A 17,500-nucleotide genomic window follows, 5' to 3' on the forward strand; every position below is an offset into this window, starting at 1 on the left:
AATAACTTCTACAATATTGTATTTTAATTATTTAGGAAAAAATTTGTTGAAGCTTTTAATGTTTGATATAGGCTTAGTCTTAATATTTAACATAATTTTGTCAGAAAACATTTAAGTTATATGAATAATTATGATAAGGACTATACCTCAATATGGGGCTCTCCCGAATTTCAGGAAGGCGGTCTTATTACGGTAACTGACCCGTAAAATAAATATAGCAAAACAATATAAAGGTGTAAAAACGGATGGCCGCCCAGTATTAGGAAAATACGGCTGCGAACCGTATATTTTTACGTAATTTTCTGATTAAAACTACGGTTTTTTTAACAGTGCATAACTGATAACGAATGTTTAAAGCGGGAGGGGAGGGGGATAGACGGTCCGAGGATAGATGACACTCTGTATCCTATTCTTCCCGTTTTGACTGGGTTAACTGTCATGTCTGGCGTGAAAAGTAAAATAACACCTGGATTACTCTATGCGCACATATCAGCATTGTTCCCATACTTCAAATTTCTGTTCCAGCGTGTTAGTTATCGACCGTGCTGTGGCATCAACCGAGTCGGAGAAGGCTGCATGCAATAAGTTCGGAAGCTACTTTTCGGAAAAAAAAAAAAGAGGGGGAGAGAACTCTCTACTGGTGACAGGTAGTAACCTACTCGAAAACCGAAAATAAATAAATCTTATCAAAGGCATGTGCATGTGACTACAAACCACCCGACTGTGAGTCACTATACTGGGTAAAAAGCTCATAATAAACTTTATCAAAGCAGGATGACGTGCGTACTGCGAGCCGGGGAAACAGAGGGAGAGAAGGAAAATTTGAGATGCTGATTGTCACGAGACATTGTTGGGAACGGAGTGTAGCTGGAGAGAGAGAGAGAGAGAGACGAGAGAAGAGAGTGAGAGAGAGAGAGAGATGAGAGGTGAGGAGAGAGAGAGAGGAGGGAGGAGAGGAGTATGGTGGATTTTATGTATGGGGAAATAAGTAAAAAGTGGGTTGTGGAAGAATGAAAAATAAGTAGAGAAATATTATGAAGTTTATATGATGTGTAGTGATAGGAAAGTAAGGGAAAAAAAAATCATAAGTGGTTGGATGGAGAGAAAAGGGAAAAGGGGAAAGTGGAAGAGAGAGATAGAGAGAGCAGAGAGAGATGAGAGAGAGTGAGAGGAGAGAGAGAGAGAGAGAGGAGAAGAATATGTACTGGGAAGAATGGATAATAAGTATTGATTGAAAAGCGTGAATAATTCTAACGGTAAAAAGAGTCTATAGTAATTATGATAATTATACCTTATGTACGTAGATGAGCTACGTTACAATGTTAACCCTCTTACGCCGAAGCGGTAAAAAAAAAAAATTGTCTCCTGTGTGCCGGAGGTGTTTCAGAGTGAGCGCGGAAGCGGAAAAAATAAAAAAATGTTTTTTCAAAAAATCACAGCCTCGCTTAGTTTTCAAGATAAAAGAGTTCATTTTTTACTCCTTTTTTTGTCATTGGCTGAAGTTTAGTATGCAACCATCAGAAATGAAAAAACATTATCATTATCATATATAAATATAAATAATGCGATATATGATACCCCGCGCAAAAAAAAAAAAAACGAAATTTCAATATATAATTGTATTCAAATCGCGCTGTGCGCAAAACGGTTAAAGGTAACAAGTTACTTTTTTATTTTCGTTGGAATTTACACTGAATTGCAATCATTTTGGTTATATTAACACATTGTAAAAACGATAAAAGCAACACAGACAAAATATTATCACAAAATAAAATTGCATTAATTTGTAACGAGCGGACGTAAATAAATATTTTTTTCAAAAATTCACCATAAATCTAAATATTGTCCTAGAGACTTCCAATTTCTTTCAAAATGAAGATAAATGATTGAATATTACTATACTGTAAGAGTATTAGCTTACAATTGCAGTTTTAGACCATATCTGACAAGTTAAATTTGACCGAATGTCGAATTTTTTTTATATATATATATATATGCAATTATTTCGAAAATAAGAAACCTACAACCTTCAAATATTTTTCGTTTTATTCTACATGGAATTGCGCACATTTTCATATATAAAACTCTATGAAATGCCTAATATGAAATGGAGCAAATATTCCGAGAATGGTACATACACATTTCGGAGATTTGTGGCGGAGAATCCTTGTGCGGAGGAAGGAAAGATTTTTTTTTTTAATTCGCCTTAAAATCGAAATATTGTGCTAGAGAATTCCAATTAGTTGCAAAATTAAGGTAAATGATTGAATATTACTAACATATAGAGTTTAGCTTACAATTGCGTTTTTCGACCATTCGTAGAGTCAAAAGTTGACCAAAGGTTGAAATTTTGGCAATTATCGTTATTTATATGAAAATATCTCAAAACCGATAAAAGCTACAATTATGAGTATTTTATTGTTGTATTTTACATAAAAATGCGCACATTTTCATATATAATACTTCATGAAACGGCTAATTTACTATGGCACAAAAATTATGTCAAAGTGACGAAATAATTTCCGAGATGTGTCACAGATACTTTTAGTGCGGCAAGAAAGAAATTTGCGCTTGCGCGCCTGCATAACGATTGTAAACAAAAACAACGCCTTGATCCGTGAACTCCCAGCATCCCCCAAGGCGCGTGATTCAAGAGTTTTTGGCTGGTAGCCTAAAAAGTATTTTTCCGCGAATTTTAAAAAAAACTTTGTATGTCGACGTAAAATACGTCCAGTCGGCAGCCGAGAGATAAAAAATTTCGACGTAAAATACGTCCAGTCGGCGTTTAAGGGTTAATGGTAAGTGAAAAACATCTCGTATAGGATACTCAACGTATGGGGGGACAGTGATAAGGCAGTGCGGGAGTTTCTCTTATCTCGGATGACCCGCCCCTCAAAAGGACTCATGTCCGGAAATGAGCGGATTGGTTTTTGAGTGGATTTGGTTTTGAGCGGATTTGGGCCCTTTTTTCCCCACCTACTACTCACTACTTTACTTACCTACTTACTACGCTTTTCTTCCCTACTCACTTACACTTTCCCCTACTTTCACTACTCTACTCTAGACTCTACTTACTCCCCTACTCACAGCACTTGGTTAAAGTTTTATGGGTCGCGGCTCATACCGAGACCACTGAAAGGTAGATCTATTTTCGGTGACCTTGATTAGACGCTGTACAGATAACTGGACTGCATTTTTTTCTTGTTTTATAATAGGAGCAGTATTGCTCCTAATTATTCTTCTCTGGTTTTAATTGCCTTATTAATATAAGTTTCATATAATTTTTTCATTCTTGTTATAAATAAGTTGCAAACAGATATAAAATACAGGCCATTAGAAAATCCTTTCGTCAAAGGCAGTCACACTCTCATGTTATTTATTGTCTTCCACTCGAGACGTTGCCTATGATAGGTACCACGATATTGGCTTATTGTGATCAAATATCACACTATTTCTCCAACTCCAAATTATTTGAATATTTATTTATCTAGACAAAGATACCTCGGACTTTCTGATATAAAAAATATAACCCGTCGATTTATATACATAACATAGCAACTGAAGCACACGAAAGATGAGTTTGCATCAACAATCGACTCAGATCAAACAGATACTATATAGCGAAAGATGAGCGCAGCAGGAATTTTTTTTAATTCATCTCATTATAATACAAACTTTAATGCATATGCAGTTTCACTGTATGCCTATGAAAAGCTTCATTATGATACCAAAGAAATATCTACTTCAGTAAAATAAGAAATACTGGTAAAGCACTAACCATGAACTAATGAAGCTAGGCCTACGTTAGTGATTTCACCTGTTATTTTATCTTACTGGCTTTGTTTAAGCATACATTCGTTCTCTTTCAGTCAAAATTACTTTTTATTGTAAACTTTTCTATTAACTTTAATTAATTATCGTTCAAATGCCCAACAGTTATGCCAAGGCTAGTCTTTTTATGCCCTATGTATGTCATCAAACACTGGATGGCAGGAATGAAATTTTGATGGACAAGTTATTCAGCTAAATGGTCCCGAAAGTGTCCAGACCACTGAGATATTTAAATTATTTCCATACTTGAAAAAAAAATCTAAATATGCAGAGTATTCGGAAAGAAAAGCATGATACCGTTGCAATCATGTCATGTCTTCACTGGAATTTCCTGTCTTCCAGGTAATACAATAAATAGTGTCTGTTGTTGCTTTCACGTCCCCCCCCCCCTCTACGCCCCCGGCCCTAGACAGCCTCATAGCCAACATTCTTGCTTATTTGCAATATCACCTACTCATGTGATTTACATGGAAGAAATGATTGAAATGATTCCGATTCGCATTACTAGACCAGACGTCTTTTTATGTACCTACAGTGAGGGGAAAAATAACGGTTTAAAGTCCATCGTTTTTTCTTTTCCGTTTGACGTGATCAGACCAGTATTTGTGTTACAAGCTCGTCATTCGTGTGCTTGTATTGTTATATTACCGACATGAATCGGCATGGTTGTTCTCTATACATGAGCATTCTGGGGTATTACTAAGGACAACTGTTTATCTTAATCACAGTCAACCTACGATATCAAACCATTGATTTTAGCCAAACGAGAGCTAGTCTAGTAATGCGTATTGCTACATTTACCATATTGATTTTATATTTACATATTTAAACCCCCCCCCCCCTTTTTTTCCGCTTCATTCCATCCATCCACTCCCGTGCGTATGGGTACCATGTGATTGGCTTATTGTGATAAATATCAAAACTATTTCTCCAATGAATTATTTGAATATTTATTTATCTAGACAAAGATTCCTCGGACCTTCTGATATAAAATATAACCGTCGAGTTATATTCATAACATAGCAACAGAAGCACACGAACAACAAGTTTGCTTCAACAATCGACTCAGACCAGACAGACACTATATAGCGAACGATGAGCTCTCAGGAATTATAATTCATCTCATTAGCATTAGGGCAGCCCACACAATAGTAGGGCCTATGCTCAAAAACTGTTCGAATCACGAGATCCTCTTATAATTCAAACTTTAATGTATATGCAGATTCGCTGTATGCCTATGAAAAGCTTCATTATGATACCAAAGAAATATCTACTCAAGTAAGATAAAAAAAATACGGTAAAAACACTAACCATGAACTAATGAAGATAGGCCTACGTTAGTGATTCACCTGTTATTTTATCTTACTGGCTTTGTTTAAGCATACATTCATTCTCTTTCAGTCAAAATACTTTTTTATTGCTAAACTTTTATATTAACTTTAAGTAATTATCGCTCAAATGCCCAACAGTTATGCCAAGGCTAGTCTGTTTATGCCCTATGTATGTATGTCATCAACACTGGATGGCAGGAACTGAAAGAATAAATTTTGATGGACAAGTTATTTAGCTAAATAGTCTCAAAAGTGTCCAAACACTGAGCTATTAACAATCATTTGCATACTTGAAAAAATATCTAAATATGCAGAGTATTCGGAAAGAAAAGCAAGATACCGTTGCAATCATGTCATGTCTTCACTGGAATTTCCTGTCTTCCAGGTAATACAATAAATAGTGTCTGTTGTTGCTTTCACGTCCCCCTCCCCCCCCACACACCCCCGGCCCTAGACAGCCTCATAGCCAACACTCTTGCTTATTTGCAATATCACCCTACTCATGCGATTCACACGGGAGAAATGATTGAAATGATTCCGATTCGCATGACTAGACCCAGACGTCTTTTTATGCACCTACAGTGAGGGAAAGAATAATGGTTTAAAGTCCATTGTTCTTTTTCCGTTTGACGTGATCAGACCGTGTGTTACAAACTCGTCATGCGTGTGCTTGTATTGTTATATTTACCGACATGAATCGGCCTGCTTTGTGCTCTATACAAGAAAGTGTGAGGTTGCGTTCTATACATGAGCATTCCTGGGGTATTACTAAAAGGATAATTTTTGATCTTAATCACAGTCAACCTACGATATCAAAAACATTGATTTCAGCCAATCGAGAGCTAGTCTAGTAATGTGTATTGCTACATCTACCTAAAACCTACGTTGGCCAGCGAACAGATGAAATGAAACCGACTATAGTTAGCAATGATAACGTCGATGAAAAGGGGATCATCATTCTTATACGGCCTCAAACAATGGAGTTAAATTAATTGTTTCAATATATTTAGGATCAGGAGTAGAATTGTCTCTTCGGTTCTTTGAGCACTTGACTGACTTTTCAAGAAAAAACAGTAAGTAATGTCCACAGAAAACATCGCAGCATAAACATCAGCATAATCGAAGCATGAATTAATCTACGATGAATATATAAAGAAAATTCTGCCTGGCGTTATAAAGACATAATTGATATTAATTGGCCAAAAAAGTGTTAGTCATAAAAAAAAGACAATCGTCGACTAAAGTGAATTTATAAATTAGAAACTACATTGGAACAGATTTCACCTCATACGAGAAATCCCTTCATCACAGTCTGAAAGAAAAGCATGAGGGACCAACCAGGAGCCTATTGTCGATAATACCCTACAAGCCGCTGTGGGAATTTCCTTAAGGCTGGATGAGAGATCCTATTCTCCCTAAAATATGAAAGGCTTCCGGTAAGATGCACCATTAAAGGGCCAATGCTACTGGGTTATTACCCCACCTACAATGGCAGTAGACAAGGATCACTCTACGGAGACGCCATCTTTGGAAAAAAAAAAAAAAAAAAAAAAAAAAGGAAGAGAGAACAATGAAAGAGGCGCAGTCTAATTTAAGACAGTTTACCAAGTTACCAAACTAGAATTTGAAAAATGGAAATGTCGCAGCTGTTAGGTCAAGAAGATGTTCTCGTAGATTATATATCATTTTCATTATGTAATATATATATATATATATATATATATATATATATATATATATATATATATATATATATAGTATATATTGATTATCTGAGCTATCTTATGTCTGAAAAAAATAAATAAAAAAAACACTGACATGAAGATCAGACGTCTACTATTCTATGAATTCCTTTCAGTTATTTATATAAAAAAGTTAGAATAAATTAAATTTAAATTAAATTTTCTATAACACACATGAAAATAATCAAAAGTAAAAAGTATAAAAAGAAACTGAATAAAGGCCTGGTCACAGAACTATTTGAAATTTAGGTTTTGTCATGGAGACTCGATGGGCAATGGTCACTGATTAACAAGTCATGGAGAAATATTGTAGTATTTCAAATGTATGACTATTGTCCCTGTAAATGAATAAGTTTTTTTATGTTACTAGATAGAAACAGAGAGAGAGAGAGAGAGTGGGTGGGGGGGGGGGCGGGTTTATGATTAACATCGGCATGGATTCAAGAATGTATCAAAGGTAAATCTGTACTACTGTGCCAGACATAATATTCACGCAAGTCAGGAATACGGGACACGAGAAAAAAATATTTATTGCAATTCTTCCAGTGTTTTTGTGGAGTTTCTAGAGCATTCAGTTGGAGAATTCGTAAATAGAAATTATTTCAAACTACCCCAGTTTTTCGATTAACAGAAGACCATGAAAATTCCTTGTTTTCTATTTTATCATTCCTTGCGTTGCAAAACCTTAAAGGCCTTTTTTATTGCATAAAAAAAAAACTTTCTTTGGGGTACCCAGTGTGGAGTAGCTGTTTCCCTTTGTAATAAAACAAAAAGCATCAACGCAAACAATAAAAGACACATAAAGGAAGAAACAGTAAAATTAATTTTTCTAACAGAGGGTCAGCATCTAAATAACAGCTTTATAAACTTGATGAATCAAAAAAGGAGCTATTGAGTCTAACTTATGAGATCAATTAATGTATTATAAGAAAGGAGATTTACATATCCGATTTTCGGTTTTACAGAAATATGATTGAACATTATTGGCTAGAGCAAATTTTAGATATTAAACTCTACCACGATTAATGGCCAGTTACATAGAATATGCTATGCTGGAATAACAGGGGTGAAGAAATAAGTGTATAATTATTTAGTTCTTGGAACTGGGAAACTCAGAAGATCATTGATTTCGGAAATTGGAAGGAATTCGCCCATATTGTTGAAAATAATAAACGTACTTATAATTCCAAGTTGTGTTACAGCTGACACCTTAGAAAATGGGGTGTGATTATATTTCCGACAATAGTTTTGGAACCGTTACAAGTAATGGAAATTGACAATAATTCAAAACTATTCCTAATTAGGAATAATCATATTTTTGTTATATAGATTTGTCTGTAAGGTCAAATGCGAAAGAAAGAAAATGACTTTATTGAAGAAGATCAGATTTCAGGCAGAAATGAAATACCTCAGGTAGTAGCATTTAATTAAAGAGAGAAACATTTACAAGTGCTTTGGTTATTTGGCATTATCCACAAAAGTTGCATTAGATCCCAACATCTAAGTCAACCTTCGAACAAACTAGCAATTTTATAAATTTTAAACTATTTTATAGATATTTTACAGTGACCTATAATCAATTACATAAACTTTACAATGTTATAATTCAGTAGCTTTCGCAAGTTTTACTCGTCATGATAAGGTTATGAGTTCTTGTTCAAGATTTACGGATCTTTGATTTTAAATCATATCACATTTCATATACACTTCTCGTAGGTACTAATGGAGAGCATAGCAAGATAAATTTATCTTGTTTCCCCAAACGACCCTAATGTACCTAAGCCACTAAGATCCTTATAGCAATATTTGCATGATTCAAGACACGAATGAAGGAACCAGGTTCCATTGTAAGTGTGGGCTATTCATTGCAAAATTGAGGTAAGTTGCGGCTTCGTCGTAAGAAGAGCATGTGTCCTGTTGCGAGAGTCCATTTAATAGGCGAAGTTTCGTTGCTACATTTATTCTACAAAAACAGATTGAGGCGCCTGCTGTCGCTAAAGGAAGTCAGAACAAAACGTGATCAGAATCAACCACAACTGTGTCTGTGTTCATAGCATGAGTACGAACACACTCCAACCTCGAGCATGAGGAGAAACAGGTCACATATATACACGACATACAACTTACAAACACAATCCTTCAACAGCATATCAGAATATTTACTAAAGAAAATGTAAGACAACTTCATTACCCTTGAATTTCATAAACGTAATACCGTAAAACGGCAAATGAGTTGTCACCTACATCATGCCCCCTCGGTTGCAAGAAATGATTGTGTTTGCGTGTTCCCACATCATCAGATATTTGTGTAAACACTAGCTACGAGTATCCTCTCACTTCATCTCCGTCTTTTTCACTACTTATGATAAAAATGACGTTGACAGTAACACATTTCCATTAGTATTATCATTTTATGTATATCACCAATTTCGTCAACAGTATCAGAGTCCTCCTCCACAGCAGCAATGCAATTGGATGGCAAATCCTAACTGCTGTGAATATATTATGGACTATGAGTTTTACCAGAGACTATAATTATCTTTATTGTCCGGTGGTCTTTCCAAAATCTTAAACGATGAAGTAAGTCGTCACTGTGCTCGCAATCTGTGAAAGATGACATTGGGGAAAGTAAATGTCAAAAGAAGTCATGACGTTCAGTTTATGCATTAAAAACATAATAAAGATAAACTAGAAACTTACAGGAAGGAGACATCCTCTTCCCAGGCGAAACAAATCGTAAGGAGCAAAATCTAAGTTTCTTTCCAGGTGTCGGACGATCCTTTTCAACTATTGAGTGGAAAGGTAACATTTCTTTGTATTTAATCTCAAGAAGTGTGTTTTGTGGGGCATAAAAAATTATTAAATGTCTTGTAAGAGATAAAAGATATAGATGAAATTTAGCTGTCTTATTTTTTAGCAGATTAAACAAGAAGGATATCAAAATATGGTTTTATATATCTGATTCTGTTTTTCATGTTTACAGGATTACAATACTCATAAAAAATATCTTTGCAATTTTTTCCGAATAAAAAGGTTTAACTTTGTACTTATCTTAAGGTTATGATTGCTAATGTGTTTTATATATATATATATATATATATATATATATATATATATATATATATATATATATATATATATAATATATATATATATATATATTATATAACTATAAGTAACCTTCTTCTCAAGGCTGACTTCACACAAGTCAAGTACGACAAAGGTCGAATCCAGTCAGCTGCAGTCTCCATTTATTGATGTGAAAGTACGAGTCCCGTACATTCTTCAGTAAACCTGAAAATAAAAGTATATAAATTACTTATTCGCAAAACATTTGACACAAATAATACAATTGCACTAAATTACATAGTTTAATTTTGCAAAAAAAACTGTGAACCTCAAAATTAAACTAAAAATTTAAACTATAAAAATGCACACAGGGACAAGACTGAGAAGCTTCAAAAACGGTGGAGAAGAAATCCCGTGACCTCAGACAGTCTCCAGGATCCCGTCAGTCTCTCTCAAAGTATCTCACAAAAAAACCTTATTTGTGCAACATTTCGACTGTTTCTATATTGTGTTGGACACCTACTGGCAGATATTAAATCATTCATATAAAAAAAAATCTACCACGGAAACTCACGAGATGACATTTGTACTAAGTGCTGACACTGGCAGGTTATTAGTTATGTTTCTTTTTTATGAAGCTCTAGTCCTGAAACTGCGGACACAATCAATCAATCAATCAATCAAGAGAGAGAGAGAGAGAGAGAGAGAGAGAGAGAGAGAGACCATACAACGCCCCAAAAGGAAACTCTTGCGAAAAAAGCATAGAACCGAAGTCTACGATTGAATATTTCATGCGACAGTCTTTGCAAATGGATTCATGAGAGATTGGGTCGATGTCGCAGGCAGAAAGGACAGTGCTTATTTGGGGGCTCCATTTGCAGGAAATCCGCTCATTTTCGGAGCCCGTTTCCGCTGCTGCTTTTGCCAGAGAGCAATGTGGCACAACTTCCCCAAGTCTCCTTGGCTGGATATACTTACAGTGTCGCCGCTTCCAAAGTCCGATTTCGACGGTAGTCTCTAGGGCAGTTCCTCTCTGTGGAATCATTCCACTTGGTAGTCCTGATCGTGAACTACTTCAGAATAATCAGGGGCGTCTCACGTTCTCCGAAGGGCCTGAGGCTTCCTCTCCCTCCGATATCTGGCGGGAGTTCTGTGTAGTCTTGGCTGTGGTAATCCTCACGAAACCCCAGAAACAAGTGACTGTAGAGCAAAAGAACCACCTGATAAGTGGAAAATAAATATAGTGACTGCAACTCTCAAAGGTGTAGTTCCTCTAGTGTGTTCTCTACACCAAAAGGAAAGGCGTGTACTGACTGCAACTCTCAAAGGTGTAGTCCTTGTGTGTGTGTGTCTCTACACCAGTGGAAAAATGCCTTGCAACAGAAATCAGAAAGTGGTTCGGTGGAGAAAATGTGTCAGTCAAAGAACCTCTCGATGAACACCTAAGGAAACCTAAGAAGCCTAGAAAGTATAAAGGGTAAACCTCAAAAGAGTGAAGTGAAGTTTCAGTTAATGACTTTGAGAGGACTACTGCTGAAGCGTTTGGTGGTGTTTCTGTGTGTGAGCTTTTAAAAGAACCTGTCCAGAAGAAGAGCTCTTAGAGGAATAGAGGAACCTTTCTAGAATTTCTGCATCCTTGTAAGTACCGTGATGACTTCTCGGTTCAGAATTTGTTTGTCCTGAACCTCAACTTTCAACTCGAGTTCATGTGAATGCCAGGGTGAAGTTTATGTTTATGAAATGACTTGATGCTGTGATATTATCTAATCCAGACAGATGGGCAGCTCTCGATTAATGAGAGAGAGAGAGAGAGAGAGAGAGAGAGGAGAGAGAGAGAGAGAGAGAGAGAGAGAGAGAGTTCATACACAGATTTGCTTCATGTATTTTCACAATGTAACCTTCACGAGTGAGTGGTTCTGAATACAAACTGCAGATTACCTGGACACACATCTTTTGTTTTTTAATTCGCCTTCTTTTGAAGCTTGGGGGGTTATATTATGGCCAAATAAAAAGTCTTTTATATTCCGGAAGAATTACTTAGTCAGTTGAAAGCTCTTTACTTCGGAGCCCATTTTCAGTTTTTTTTTTTTTTTAAATTGTTCAGTGACTTTGTCCGTCCGTCCGCACTTTTTCTTCTCACCATCTTTGTTCTCGTCTTCCTCCTGTTGTGCCTCTCAAACCTTTTTATTCCTCCTGTTGCGCCTTTCAAACCTTTTTTATTCCACCTGTTATGCCTTTCAAACCTTTTTATTCTTGTCAGTTTCAGCCCTGAATGACGACCTCGTCAGAGGTTCTAGTGCCTACCTGGTCTTTGGCCTCATTTTCATAATAATAATAATAATAATAATAATATAATAGTAATAATAATAATAATAATAATAATAATATAAAAATAGAAGTTTCGGAAGTCATTAATTGAAACTGTATTCATTACAAGATCAGCCAAAGAAAACTCATTATTGATTTCCTTTTTTTTCTTTCTTTTTTTTCAAAAAAAAACTATCATCATCATCGTTATCATCATTAATCTCATTTTCATCACTGTAAATGTTGCATACATCATTGAACAATAGCCATATAATAAAATATAATTAACTAATAGTATCACTGACGACAGATTACTGAAGATTCGCAATAAGACAAGTGGTGGCAACTGCCATAATGAGATTGTTTACATCCTGTCTCTGGTTAGGCGTCAACAACAGTCATTCAGAACGGAGAGCTTGGCAAATTGCTGATTGTTTCTCATTGGCTGAGGCGACGTCCCGGTAGCCATCCCCAAAGGACCAGACGGAACGCATCCAGGTGATGTTTGTTTACATAAAGTAACTGTCAGTTCTGTATACTATTAGCCAATCAGAAAGCAGCTTTAGAAGTTGCTGCATTTTCATTGGCTGATCCACGTCCGGTAGCCACTCTTGACAAGACCATGTGGTGAACCCGACATAATAAGTTTCTTAGTTAACATTTGAAACTTTACACTTCATGAAGTAACTTATTACAATACTTAATAATGTAGTATACATAAGCAGCATACACATATACTACACATGTATAGAATCTACTCATCACTTTATACCTGAAATGTAAGGAATTCTGATAACGATAATAAATAACTTCTCGAAATTATTAATCGATATTTAATTATTACTTTCCCCCTTTTCCTGTCTCCTCTGTTTACAGTCGATTTTATAATATGTGTTATTACATGCCATTTTATTCAGCATTTACTCCTCTTCTTTTCTGTATATAAATTTATGATTAAAACTCCCATCGTAATGATCCGAGAGGGTTTATAAAGAGACCTTTGAGCAATTAAGACTTCAAGGTAAATTGGAAGTTACTGAATGAATCCATAAGGCTGCTCTCTCTCTCTTTACTCTGTTGGGTTACGCCTTTGTGACAGCTATCTTTTAAACGATTTCATTTTTTTTAGTAATTATATGAGTTTCTCTCTCTCTCTCTCTCTCTCTCTCTCTCTCCTCTCTCTCTGGTGGTGAAGGTTGATGTGGCTGTATATTTTTGCAATTGGGTTGGGAATTATTACGTAGAGGTTGTTACAGAAATACATACATATATACACACATATGCATACATCCATACATACATACATACACCCTTGACATTATTGCCCTGAGATTCAGCGCTGAATGATGTACTTAGTGGTTAGTTGAGCGTTGTGCGTTAAAGACTGGTTATCTGCTCTACTATTGAGGCCTTCTCGAAATATTATTAATATTAATATTTATTTCGTCTTAATACGAGGTCATCTTTATGATCTGTTAAGGACATATAAAATGGTAGTAATAATAATAATGATAATAATAATGAATTAATTAATAAGTATTATAAAATTATTAACTTATTATTATTATTATTATTATTATTATTTATTATTATTATTGATTATTATTATTATTATTTTTATTTTTTACGCAAGTGTAAACATGGAAGAAATAGAAGGAAATAATGACTTACAGAGAGAGAGAGAGGGAGAGAGAGAGAGAGAGAGATGAGAGAAGAGAGGAGAGAGAGAGAGGAGAGGGGAGAGGGGATTATGAATGTTATCGTGAGTTTCCTTTGAGATGAATAAGACGCCCACGGAGGCCCTATGATAGGAAAACTGCGGGGCCCCGTCAGGAGATTACAGAATGAAGACTATTCATTTTGAATGTCTGATATAAAAGTGATTTTCCGAGTGAAAAGTTTTCCTGTTCATATGGTAAGCGTAATACTGTGGGGCACAACACTTCCTCAGTCTTCATCCCATGTTTTCAGGAGCGGTTCATTCCTCTTCGAATACAAGAGAAAAGGCCCCAAATGGTGATTTATGGCGCAGGCCAACCAATTCATCAAACTGGGCAAATAGGCCTCCAACCATCCTTGAATAGTATGCCTCTTGTCTCCTCCACTCTTCGTCACAGAACGGGGACTCATCCATCATGAAATGAAAACTGGCAGTCGCTGATTGACACAAGCTGCCATGTGGAGCAAAAAAGGACACTTGTGCACTACTTGTAAACCACGAATGTGCAAACAGTGAAGCAAAGAAGACAGGAGGCGAGTCAGGACTACATACTACAGTCAACGCTGAAACACAGAAACGAACATGGTAACCCATTGGACAGCAAAAATACAACAAACTATGTAACACCATAGAACAAATTGGCTAACATTCCAGTAGCATTCATTCATAAAAGACAAGTCACTTGTTTGGCAAGAAGGACACCAACAAAGTAGAGGCTAATATGGCCAAGGACTCGTTGAAAGAGCAATGCGTGAAACTTGGTATTGGGTCATGACGTGACTATCCCTGACAGCACCTTATTTCAAGACGGTTGACTGGTGCTGAAGGGAAGTAAAAGGTTGTTGGCTGCTGGGCTGGAGAAATCGTCAGGCGTTAATCTACGAGAGCGAACTCAGGTCTTCATATAATGTGTCATCATAGCAAAATGAAATCTCTGGCCCAGTCCGCCAACCACCTCTGTATTAAGGACCCCACATTTGGAGAAGTTAGCAACGAACAAGGTCTGTAGCTCCTCTGCTTTCTGAGACTCCTTTTCAAATTAATCCTAAAGAATATGGATGTCATGAGGAGGAGGGGGAGGAGGATACCAGTTTACTTCCACGTAGTACTATTTGCGTCGGAAACTCTTCTTCCATCGGATTTGGACTCTTTTTGTGGCTGTCCTAAATGCGCCACTTAAAAATGTACATGTAGAGAAAGTGAGCTTTGTGTTTTAGGTTCTGTCATTGTCAAAATACCGTGAAAGTAATGCTTGCAAGAATCATCACCTCATACTGTAAACATGTTGTATATCAATAAGAAATTGAGCAGTTTCTTGTTTTGCTTCTGTTGATCGAGAGGTCGACTATGTTCCTATAGAGACAGCAAATTGCAAGTTTGTTTTGGCTGCACTGTACTATAAAGTACGCTATAAACAACATTCATTGTAGAAAAAGAAATATATTCCTCCCACCAGGTAGGGACTCAAAAGCGTCGTCAACAAATTATGCTACGCCATTTTCCTTTAGTTTTGCATCTTCATAATGACACCAAGGAGCGTTGGCCTATATATATCAATATTCTGACTCAACCACATGTGAAAATATAATTATAGTTGTCAAATGCAAATGACGGACAACTGGAACTATATCATTAATGAATAAATGGAAGTAGTTTCATACTTTGAGTCTGCCAGGAAATAAAGACATCTCTCACAGTTTTGCTGATGATAATCTGTTCCACAGATGATCAATGACTCTTAGGTAATATGATTCTTTATCCAATGTGCTATAGTACATAATAATAGATAAAGCCAACTTCCCTCTAAACTGTTGAACTGAGTTCTATTTTTCCATTCCTTCTTTCCCTCAAAGAGAGAGAGAGAGAGAGAGAGGAGAGGAAGAGAGAGCGAGAGAGAGAGAGACGAGAGAGATGAGAGAGAGAGAGAGAGAGAGGACTGCTACTTGCCACCCTTAGACCAAAAATCTGATTTCCTCCAAATTTTTTTTCAACAGGGTCCCTTTTTTCTTAACATATTTTAAACAGAGTGGCCGACTGGATTTGGGTGGCCCTAGGTGTGCAAGTGGGGTCCCCCCAGAGGGAGGCCAAAGTCTGAAACACTTAATCTAACCTAACCTGTCCTAACTTACCCTGAACGTAACATAACCAAACCTAAACTAAGCTAGGCTAACCTAACCTAACAAAATGTCTGCTTCTTCCTTCCCTTTCTCCAGTCTCCTCCTCCATCCATCAATCTGTTCCCTTCCACCAATTCCTCAAATTCTCTTTGGTTCCTCCTCCTCCTCTTCCTCCTCCTATTATTCGCGTCATGAAGTGTCAATTTGAACCTGATGTTATTGCTGCTTCTCTTATCACTATTACTGATGTTTCTTTCATTCTATTCCCTTCTCTTAACTGATCTTGTTCTCTTCTTCTCAGATTGTCTCTTCTTGAAGTCTTCTGCAAAATGGCTTCCTCAGCACCTGCTATTTCTTCGAATGACTCGAGAAATTTGAGACTGGGAATGTTTGTGAAGAAGTATGGAAAGAAGGTGGTTCACCTCATATACACCTTCCACTTTCTCCATGGACAACACAGGAGCATCCTAGAGATTCTCACTGACAACCAAGTTCCACTACAAGGGAGGAGATGTCCCTTCAACGACCAGGATATCAGAGATCTTACACAGAAGCTTCCAGAAGATCTGGACATCACATTAATGAATAAAGTCTGCCAGGTTCTTTGGCAAAAGGGGGTGAATGACCCTGGAGATGAATTAAAAGGGTTATCAAGAAAGATAAAAAATGAGAGCAACTTTTTTAGCCACGAAGATCCTCATATGTCAGAACCAGAATTGGAAAGTAAACTCAGAGACTTTCAAGCAACGCTCGATGAAACTCTTTATAAAATCGAGTCTCTCTTTCCATCTCACTTTCCTGACATTTACCAGCTTAAAGCAGAGATCCATGATGCTGTCCCAAAGCTCCTAGGAAAGGTCCGTGAGAAACATGATCCCTCAGATCCCATGGATGTACAAAGTTTTAAACGGGAAATATTAGAGTTTAGGAGTGAGATCTATGACTTGATACAAGAATCATCTGAAGCAGAACTCCTGTCTCTTAATGAACGCCTGTCAGATTTTGCCCTACGACTGGCTCGCTCAGTATGGTACTACAGATCCAAGTAACATTGTGGTCTCTTTACAAGTGGAATATGATAAGGAGTTGAATAGAAGTCACCATGGTAATAAAAGTATCATTGTAAATCAAAAGGAAATCTTCAACATTAAAGACCGAATGGGAAAAGACCCTGAAGTTGTGATTATATCTGGCGATGCAGGTTCTGGAAAGACCACAATTCTTTGTTCCTATGCAGAGGAATGGTGCAAGAAGACGATGGATGTGCCAGAACTCTCTTCCTTCCCATTTCTGCTCTGTATGCAGTTCAGGAACCATGACCACGACAACTTTGATGACTACCTTAAAAGCTCACTTCCAAACACTGTTGCTGGATTTCCCTTT

General features: G+C 36.7%; 1 long non-coding RNA gene across 1 annotated transcript in view; it reads left to right on the plus strand.

Annotated features, from left to right (window-relative positions):
• LOC135204731 (uncharacterized) overlaps nucleotides 1-17,500 on the plus strand; it is a 442,014-nt gene that overhangs the window by 203,515 nt on the left and 220,999 nt on the right. The window lies entirely within an intron of this gene.

Source organism: Macrobrachium nipponense, chromosome 47 (assembly GCF_015104395.2).
Source record: "Macrobrachium nipponense isolate FS-2020 chromosome 47, ASM1510439v2, whole genome shotgun sequence".
In the NCBI taxonomy this organism is placed as follows: Eukaryota; Metazoa; Arthropoda; class Malacostraca; order Decapoda; family Palaemonidae; genus Macrobrachium; species Macrobrachium nipponense.